General features: G+C 42.4%; 1 pseudogene; it reads right to left on the reverse strand.

Moving 5' to 3' along the window:
* Positions 1-9,683: 9,683 nt before the first annotated feature.
* On the reverse strand, positions 9,684-10,296 carry LOC136133929 (large ribosomal subunit protein uL13 pseudogene; annotated as a pseudogene).
* Between the last annotated feature and the right edge of the window lie 594 nt (positions 10,297-10,890).

A 10,890-nucleotide genomic window follows, 5' to 3' on the forward strand; every position in this document is an offset into this window, starting at 1 on the left:
AAAAAACACCAAAAAGGAGAAGGCAGAATAGTTCTTAGAGCCTACACAGAGCCAAGAATAGAGTTCTCACCAGTCAGAGTAGAAAGAACTCCTAATACCCTGGTCATTGAATAGAGTCCTCAGAAAGGTATTGCCTCAGTAATGGGGTCAAATTAGCCCTAAATAAAGACTATTTTGGACCTAACAAAGCTTAAGAGCAAGCTTCTAAAGCAGGTCTGTCCAACAGGACTTTTTGCAATGATGGAAATATCCTGTATGGATTGTCTAATATAGTAGCCACCAGCCACGTGTGGATGTTGGCAGGCGAGAATTCTAATACTGAACGATCGATGCAAGCTGGATGTTGGAATTTGAAATATACAGAATACAAATGAGGAAGTAAACTTTAAATTTTATTTAATTTTATGAATACAAATTCAAATAGCCACATGTAGCTAGTGGTTACTATTTTCAACAGGGCAGCTCTAAAGGATCAAACTGTTTCCAAGTAAACTTGTTGCATCTCAGAAAAAAGCCTAAATATATTTAAAGAAAAACCAAAACCGAAACCTCCAGCACCCAACAATGTCAAATCTGCAACACCTGGCAGCCAATAAAAACTCACCAGGCATGAAAACAAGCAGAAGAATGTGACGCATAACCAGGAGGAAAAAAATCAGTTAATAGAAACAATGCCAAGAATGAGACAGATGATAGAATTAGTATACAACAGCTATTTTAAATATATTCCATATTTCCCAAAGCATGGGCATGATGAAGTGAGAAATGAAAGACATTTAAAAAAAATCAAACTGGAATCCAGAGATGAAAAATACAAATCGGACATGAAAAATATCATGGATGGGAGTAACACTGCCAAAGGAAAGAACAGTGAACTTGAAAATATATCAATACAAACTATCCTATTAAAAAAAAATGAACAGAGCATCAGTTAGCTGCAGAACAGCAAAAAGCAGCTTAACGTGTATAATTTTTTTTTAAGGGGACCAGGGAGGTACCGAGGAAGAAAAAAGGTGAAATAGAGGTTTTTGAAGCGAAGTTTGTGAAATGGAGAAACCCGATCTCAGACTTGCACAGGAGTATCTATTACACGGGAGAGAGCTCAGGTGCTATAAAAGGATTAGGTGGGGCAGGAGGGGGCACTCAGCACTCTTTGGGTTTCCACAGAGGGAGGAAATTTTTCACTTTCTTGGGCTGAGGAAGGAAGTCAACAGTCCTTGATTGTAAAAGAAAGGAAACTCTTCACGCCCTGGTCTAGCTTTAAAATGATCTTTTCCCTACATTCTTTTTTTTTTTTTTTTTTGGTACGCGGGCCTCTCACTATTGTGGCCTCTCCCGTTGCGGAGCACAGGCTCCGGACGCGCAGGCTCAGCGGCCATGGCTCACGGGCCCAGCCGCTCCGCGGCATGCGGGATCCTCCCAGACCGGGGCCAGGGAAGCCCTTCCCTACATTCTTTCCAAAGACTCTTTAGTAACATCTACGTGGTGTACATCAATGCTTAAACTCTTCTAATTTTTTCCCTAAAGGAAGTACTTTCCTACCTCCTATATTAACAATCCCCTTCTCCCCAGAAGTCTTCAACTCCATCTTAGAGTTTTGAGGTTTGTACATTTTTCCCCATTTCTTTTCAATAATGCTAGATCATGAGAACATTTTATTCAAAATAATCTTAGTATTTTAAGAGGAAATGAGATTATACTTTGTTTTCCCTAAAATAACTTTTCAGGATGGTCTTTGAGAGCTCATGCTTCTTTGTAACTTATTTTATCAGTTAGGTATAATTATATTTCACAGGAAATGTATCTCTTGGGACCTCTGACTTCTTTATCTAAAATAACAGGGACACGATTTAATTTTTTAGTATCTAGCTATACTTACAATGTATATAATATCTGAAAATATGAGAAAATGTACTGGCACAAATAACAAATAAAATGTACTGGCATAAAAAAATCAGAGCAGGGCTTCCCTGGTGGCGCAGTGGTTGAGAGTCCTCCTGCCAATGCAGGGGACACGGGTTTATGCCCCGGTCCCGGTGGATCCCACATGCCGCGGAGCGGCTGGGCCCGTGAGCCATGGCCGCTGAGCCTGCGCGTCCGGAGCCTGTGCTCCACAACGGGAGAGGCCACAGCAGTGAGAGGCCCGCGTAGCGCAAAAAAAAAAAAAAAATCAGAGCAGAGATTGGAAAAACATATGGCACATATTTAAATGCACTTCTGTGAAATTCGTTCTAACATAAAATTTATTTATGCCTGTCAAAATACATTGTGGGGAAAAAATGAGTACTCACCTGGCAAAAACAGGAAGTGTTAGTCTCTTGAAATGTGAGATTACTTTTGAAAGACACAGGCGAATACTATACCAAGATCATCAGAGAACAGCTATGAAAACCTAGTTTATTTCATCTGTAGGAAAAGACAGGGAGATAAAGCCACCATTAGAGTTCAGAAGCCCTTGGGTTACTTAAGAAAAGTGGAACATGTTAAACATTAAGAAATGTTTAAAGGACAATATTTCTTTTCCAGCTGAGCTCCAAAAATTTGGCAGAATAATGCAATTCTCATTCTCTTTCCCTAAAAAGTTCATTTCTTCATTTTTAGGTAATGTGGTCAATATTAACATAGTTGGATGGCAAAAAATAATATTACACCTGGTTAACTTAAATGAGTGTTCCCAGACTGAAGGCTCCTATTTGAGAGGACAAATTTAAACGGTATTAAACAGGAGCAGAATCTGTACAATATTAAATATCAAGTGATATTTCTTTTTTTTGTTAACCATGATCAGTTTTTCTTCAAAGGGGACTTGGAGAAGGCCTGCCTTGTGGAGAAGGCATACCGGTCAGGAATCTGCGCTGTCATCACTAGTTCTGTCATTCCCAGATTCAACCCAGACTGGATGGTGCCTGGCGGACGGGGCTCGGGGTCCGCAGGCTCCCCAGCTGCGGGCGCTTACCGCAACAGGACGGTCTCTCCCCCGAGGCTGCAAGCAGCAGCACCCGACCCGGGAGTCTCCCCGCAAACACGCCCCTAACTGCGGACCGAGAGCGCACCACCCTCCCAGCGCCCAAGAGCAACTCTGCGGAGTAACGAATTCACTGAACGTGGGTCCAGAATGGAACCCGATCCCTGGGGAAAATAGCACAAAAAAGCGGCAGCAAAGCAGCAGGTGTCCCAGAGCTAACTGAAGGCAGCCGGAGGGAATGGAACCCGCGCATGCGCATTCCACTCAGGTGCGGCCACCGCCCCCAGGGAGTAAGGAAAAAGTCTTGGAAAAAGGGATAGCGGCTGGTTACTAGGAGACGGGACTCTCGGAGAGGTAGTCTAGACGCTGCGTGGGCGTGCGCCTGCGCGGCGCGCATGAACCAGGAAGAGGCCTTATCCTCAAGCGTCCTGTAAGGCGGACAGGAAGACGTACGCGTCGCTACGTGCGTGGATGTGCACGCGCGGCTTGTAGTCCCCGCGAGAGGGAGGGTCGAGCCAGGTACGCGTGCGCACAGGGACTTGGGGCGCGCTGGACGGAAGCGGAGCCAAGGCGCCGGGGAGGCGGAGGACGAGTCCCCTCAGGTACAGAGCGTGAGGGCGGGGCCGACGGCGGCTGAGGCCGGCGCTAACCGCCCCCGCCTCCTTCCTGCCGGGTCCCGCCTCCCTCCGACCCCTGGGGCGGGGCCAGGTCGATTTGGAATGGGAAGGGAGAGGAAAGGGGCGGAGGATGGAGACCTCGAGGGACCTGGATCCCTGATGGAGGCGGAGTCCTGGCAGTCGCCAGGATGAGCTCCGGGGAGGACGGCAGGCCGAGAATCCCGGGGAGGGATCCGCAGCCCCAGGTAGAAGCGCGGGGATGCGCCGTGTTGGGGTAAAAAGCATTTCCTGGGCCAGAAGGCCTCTGAGAGGGCAGCTGCAGGGGGCGGGTGTGGTGGGTGTTCGGGGCTGAGGGCGACCCGTGAGGTGGGTACTGGCTGCTGGAGCCGCTGTTAGGGGCGGTAGCCGGCGGAGTTGCGGTCTAGGGAAGCCCGCCAGGAGCAAACTTTGCCCCTGTTGTCCTTTCTCGGGAGCTTAGGGTTGAGCCCAGTTCCTATGGTGACCGCCTCGCTGCCTACCGCGGCTCTCCGCTTGGTCGTTGCGGGGATTGTTCTGTTTAGAAACGCTCTGGAGTTGAGCTGAGGAATTTGGAAGCCAGAGATTTGGGAGTTCAACCTGGCTCTTCCTGACTCCCAGCCTCTCACTTCTAAGCCACTTTATAGACTTGGCGAGGTGAAGGGCCGAGATTACGTAGTCAATTGCATGAAAATCTCATATAATTACAGTAGAAATTATACACCAGAAAGGCAGGGTACGCTGGCTTTCCTTGGAAAAAGTACTTGAGGTTTAAATTGAATAACTGCGGCGATCAGGGAGCTGATACCCAAACACGCATAGGAATATACTTTTTTTTTTCTTTAAATAAAGTCAAGGATAGCGATTTCAGGAAACGTTACATAGATGACACAGGGTCTCTGTTTTCCTTTTTCCATTTAAGGCCATTATATCTCACGATATTCGTTGTTTTAAATTTCCTCTAGTGGTTTTCAAAATTTCAAGCACACTTTTTTTTGTTTTTTCTTAACCTGTAAGGAAATAAATAGAAGAATAATCGGGTTGCAACTAGAAGAAAATAGTTTAGTTGTAACTATGAAAGGAAAGGGTTACATTACTCAGATCTGCCTCCAGGATAAAACTGATTTTTGTTTGTATGTTAATTGATGAATGAGCTAAGCCATTTAGTCTTAATTAGTGGGTAGTAACTAGGAAGATACATTAATGATATATTTATTTTAAACAGTATACAGTTTAGCATTATTTAATGGCAGCTTCCAAAATAAATCTTGTTTACCTTCTGAAAAAAATCACTGCTTATGGCCCAACAGATGTAGACGTTCTCGGGCCTCTCTGTCTTCTTCTTCTGGTGCTTCTTTTTCCATTTGTTTTAGGATTATTTGTTTTTGTTGTTTTTTTTTTTTTTTTGCCGTACGCGGGCCTCTCACTGCTGTGGCCTCTCCCGTTGCGGAGCACAGGCTCCGGACGTGCGGGCCCAGCCGCTCCGCGGCATGTGGGATCTTCTCGGACTGGGGCACGAACCCGTGTCCCTGTATCAGCAGGCGGACTCTCAACCACTGCGCCACCAGGGAAGCCCTACGATCATTTGCTTTTAAAGTACTCCACATACAGAGGCAGTTAGAGCAGGTGTTGTTATTCATTCCCTTTTCCCATCACATGCTCCTCCTTGTTCCCTTTCATGACTTCTATGATAGCCGCTTCCTTGCTTTTCCTTGTAGTTTCACCATCTTTGTATGTGACCATGCACTTCCTAGTTTGGCTTGTTTTTGAACTTTAGGTAGATGGGATTGTACTAAGTTTTCCTTTGTATTTTGCAAAGTTTGCTCTTGTAACAATGTTACTCAACATTGTTTTTACGATTGATCCTTTTTATTGCTTGTAGTTAGTTTGTTGTTTGTTGTTCCATTGTAAGAGTATACCACAATTTACCTACTGTTGGTGGACACTAGGGTTTCTATGTCTTTTGGTGAATATGAGGAACACTGCTGTGAATTTTCTTGTACACATACGCCATGATAATCTCTTGAAGTGTGCTGGTTAGTAAGGTAGTTCTGTTTGTCTTAGTTATGCTATTTATGTCAGTCTGTATTAAATTCCTTTGGTTCTGAAAAGCCTCTTGACAACAACTCTTTGACCCCCTTCTTATGTTTCCAAGAGGAACTGATAAATGATTCTTCTCCTAAGGCCATTGTTCTATGCTTCTTAAAAAGGGCAAGTTATTTCTTCACAGTACAGTCTGGATTGAAGAGAACTGAGGAGCTTGGGTTTGGATGGAGTGACTGGAGAGATTATTTTTAAGAAAGGTTAAACAAGTGACCTTACTGTTTTGTTTGAAGTGAATTTCCAAAACATATATTCACTTATTTTTTATAAATACAGAACCCACCTCAAAATTATTCATAAAGTTTTATGTGGTTTTCTACATCCTTCTCTTAGTGAAGCTATTCCCTCCTACTTCAAAGTGTCTTTCAGTCTAAACTTTTGGAGACAGTTTTCTAAAAGGAAAACAAGTTGACCTTTTGTGGAACCAGATTTCAAAATCCTATACAAGATACTCCAGTATTTTCAATTATTCTATCAAAATATTCAGTAGACGTTTGTTGAGCACATATTATATTTTGCTCAGCACTGATGATACTTTTAAGCATGTGATCTCAACTCCTGTTTCACTGAAAAATTAAAGTTCTGCCAGGCAGGAACTTCTTCAGATTTCTACCCTTCATATCTAAATCATTACCTGACCTTGCTTTTTTCTGTCTTGTCTCAAAGGACAGTGTACACCCTTTACCTGGGTTTTCTCTTACTAGCTTATTGGCCTTTCTCCTTTAGTTAACATTAACCCATGTCTTAGGAATCGTCATTGTGTTTATACTGGTAAGAATTCTTAACCTGGAGTACAAGAAATTTGGGGAGTTCTTGAACCCCCTGGAATTGTTTTTAAAATTTTGTATGTGTTTGCATTTTCCTGGGGTAACGACCTAGGGCTTTTGCTTAATTCTGAAAGGGGTCCTTGATATAGAGGAAATTAAGAAGCAAGTTTTTCTCCTCTTCTGTTGGCCCTTCAACAACCCTGGTCTTTTCCCAAAGTTTGTTCTATCTTTCTTCTCACAATCATGCTTTGTAAAAGAAATCTACACTTTCTATTTCTTTTTCTTTACTACTCATTCATTTGTTCGTCCTCCTACCATTGAAACTACCTTGTTTGAATCATCAAAATTCATTATTTGGGAAATGTTTTATTGAGTACCAACTTTGTGCTGGGCACTCTTCTAGGCATTAGGGATATAACAGTGACTGGACAAGAGCCTAGGTCACTTGGAGCTTACATTTGGTGGGGAGTGACAAACAATAAACAAATGAAGAAATAAGTGATATAATTTCAAATAATGTTAAGTGTGATAACCTAATGGGCGAGTGAGTAGGAGAGAGGCTACTTTAGGTAAGAGGTTGGGGAGGACGCTCTGATAGTTCAGCCAAATTGCCAAGGGTAAGAAGGAGCCATTCATGTCAAGGGCTTGGGGGTGAGAATGTTCCTGATGGAGGGAAAGCAAGGGAGGAGGCCTCAGAGTGGAATGAGATTGGCACAGTAGAGGAACAGAAAGAAAATCAGTAAAGCTGGGGGGTGAACAAAGAAGAGAGTAGTAGGTCTATTTAGGGAAGTGAAGGCAGGGGCCAAATCATGTAGGACCTTAAAAAGTTTGACTTTTTTTTAAGAAAATTGAAATCGTATCAAGTATCTCTTCTGACCACAACGCTATCAGACTACATATCAATTACAGGAAAAAAAACTGTAAGAAATACAAACACATGGAGGCTAAACAATGCACTACTAAATAACCAGGAGATCACTGCAGAAACCAAAGAGGAAATCAAAAAAATACCTAGAAACAAATGACAGTGAAAACACAACAACCCAAAACCTATGGGAGGCAGCAAAAGCAGTTCTAAGAGGGAAGTTTATAGCAATACAATCCTACCTCAAGAGACAAGAAACATCTCAAATAAACAACCTAACCTTACACCTAGAGCAATTAGAGAAAGAAGAACAAAAAAACCCCCAAAGTTAGCAGAAGGAAAGAAATCATAAAGATCAGATCAGAAATAAATGAATAAGAAATGAAGGAAACAATAGCAAAGATCAGTAAAACTAAAAGCTGGTTCTTTGAGAAGATAAACAAAATTGATAAAACATTAGCCAGACTCATCAAGAAAAAGAGGGAGAGGACTCAAATCAATAAAATTAGAAATGAAAAAGGAGAAGTTACAACAGACACTGAAGAAATACAGAGCATCCTAAGAGACTACTACAAGCAACTCTATGCCAGTAAAATGGACAACCTGGAAGAAATGGACAAATTCTTAGCAAGGTATAGCCTTTTAAGACTGAACCAGGAAGAAATAGAAAATATGAACAGACCAATCACAAGTAATGAAATTGCAACTGTGATTAAAAATCTTCCAACAAACAAAAGTCCAGGGCCAGATGGCTTTACAGGTGAATTCTATCAAACATTTAGAGAAGAGCTAACACCTATCCTTCTCAAACTGTTCCAAAATATAGCAGAGGGAGGAACACTCCCAAACTCATTCTACAAGACCACCATCACCCTGATATCAAAACCAGACAAAGATGTCATAAAAAAAGAAAATTACAGGCCAATATCACTGATGAACATAGATGCAAAAGTTCACAACAAAATACTAGCAAACAGAATCCAACAGCACATTAAAAGGTTCATACACCATGATCAAGTGGGGTTTATCCCAGGAATGCAAGGGTTCTTCAATATATGCAAATCATTCAACGTGATACACCATATTAACAAACTGAAGGATAAAAACCATACGATAATCTCAATAGATGCAGAAAAAGCTTTTGACAAAATTCAACACCCATTTATGATAAAAACTCTGCAGAAAGTAGGCATAGAGGGAACCTATCTAAACATATAATAAGGCCATATATGACAAACTCACAGTCAACATCATTCTCAATGGTGAAAAACTGAAAGCATTTCCTTTAAGATCAGGAACAAGACAAGGTTGCCCACTCTCACCACTGTTATTCAACATAGTTTTGGAAGTTTTAGCCACAGCAATCAAAGAAGAAAAAGAAGTAAACGGAATCCAAATTGGAAAGGAAGAAGTAAAACTGTCACTGTTTGCAGAAGACATACTATAAATAGAGAATCAAAAAGGTGCTACCAGAAAACTACTAGAGCTAATCAATGAATTTGGTAGAGTAGCAGGATACAAAATTAATGCTCAGAAATCTCTTGCATTCCTATAAACTAATGATGAAAAATCTGAAAAAGAAATTAAGGAAACACTCCCATTTACCATTGCAACAAAAAGATAAAATACCTAGGAATAAACCTACCTACGGAGACAAAAGACCTGTATGCAGAAAACTATAAGACACTGATGAGAGAAATTAAAGATGATACCAACAGATGGAGAGTTATACCGTGTTCTTGGATTGGAAGAATCAACATTGTGAAAAAGACTATACTACCCAAAACAATCTGCAGATTCAATGCAATCCATGTCAAACTACCAAAGTCATTTTTCACAGAATTAGAACAAAAAAATTTCACAATGGAAACACAAAAGACCCCAAATAGCCAGAGCAATCTTGAGAAAGAAAAACAGAGCTGGAGGAGTCAGGCTCCCAGACTTCAGACTATACTACAAAGCTATAGTAATCAAGACAGTATGGTTCTGGCACAAAAACAGAAATAGAGATCAATTGAACAGGATAGAAAGCCCAGAGATGAACCCATGCACATATGGTCACCTCATCTTTGATAAAGGAGGCAAGAGTATACACTGGAGGAAAGACTGCCTCTTCAATAAGTGGTGCTGGGAAAACTGGACAGCTACATGTAAAAGAATGAAATTAGAACACTTCCTAACACCATACACAAAAATAAACTCAAAATGGATTAAAGACCTAAATGTAAGGCCGGACACTATAAAACTCTTAGAGGAAAACATAGGCAGAACACTCTGACATAAATCACAGCAAGATTCTTTTTCTTCTTTTTTTTTTTTAAATTAAGAATAAACAGTCAATTTTATTGGGCTCAGACTAAGAATCCATGGGTTTTGAGGACCTCTGTGAATTTGTCAATTTTCTTCTCTATGTTCTTTTCGGCCTGCTTCCATAGCCTTGTGGGCTGCTTCTTTTTCCAGTAGTGGATCTTGGCCTTCTCCTTTCTCTTCTCCTCAAGGGTGCCTGTTACTGCCTGGTACTTCCAGCCAACGTGATGAGCCAGGGACCCTAGGTAGGCAAACTTCCACATAGGCTTCAGATGCACAACCTTGAGGGCGGTAGGAACCACCATCCTCTTTTTCTTGTCATAGGGTGGCAGGATCCCATCAAACGCCTTGAGGCAGTTTAGAGCGGCCTGGCCTTGATTGGTCTTATGGGACAGCATGCCTTGCACTGTCTGCCAGAAGATGCGGCTGGGGGCTCAGAAGTTGTAGGGGGCTGTGGGAGGGGTTGGTGTTCATCCGCTTGCAGAGGAATGCCAGGTACTTCAACTTGTTTCTATAGAAATTGCCAGAAATGTTGATGCCCTCACAGCGCATAACCACCACCTTTTGACCCAGAAGCACCTGCTTGGCCATCATGGCCACCAGGCAGCCCAGGAGATGGCCTTGGCCATCGAGAACCAGGACCTGCCCCTCCGCCATCTTTGGCAGCTGCCTCCAAGATGCTTTTTTTTTTTTTTTTTTTTTTTTTTTTGCGGTACACGGACCTCTCACTGCTGTGGCCTCTCCCGTTGCGAAGCACAGGCTCCGGACGCACAGGCTCAGCGGCCATGGCTCACGGGCCCAGCCGCTCCGCAGCATGTGGGATCTTCCCGGACCGGGCCACGAACCTGTGTCCCCTGCATCGGCAGACGGACTCTCAACCACTGCGCCACCAGGGAAGCCCCAAGATGCTTTTTGACCCACCTCCTAGAGAAATGGAAATAAAAACAAAAATAAACAAATGGGATCTAATGAAGCCTAAAAGCTTTTGCACAGCAAAGGAAAACAAAAACAAGATGAAAAGACAACCCTCAGAATGGGAGAAAATATTTGCAAATGAAGCAGCTGACAAAGGATTAATCTCCAAAATATACAAGCAGCGCAATATCAAAAAAACAAACAACCCAGTCCAGAAATGGGCAGAAGACCTAAATAGACATTTCTCCAAAGAAGAAATACAGATTGCCAACAAACACATGAAAAGATGCTCAACATCACTAATCATTAGAGAAATGCAAATCAAAACTACAGTGA

This window comes from Phocoena phocoena, chromosome 14 (genome assembly GCF_963924675.1).
Source record: "Phocoena phocoena chromosome 14, mPhoPho1.1, whole genome shotgun sequence".
In the NCBI taxonomy this organism is placed as follows: Eukaryota; Metazoa; Chordata; class Mammalia; order Artiodactyla; family Phocoenidae; genus Phocoena; species Phocoena phocoena.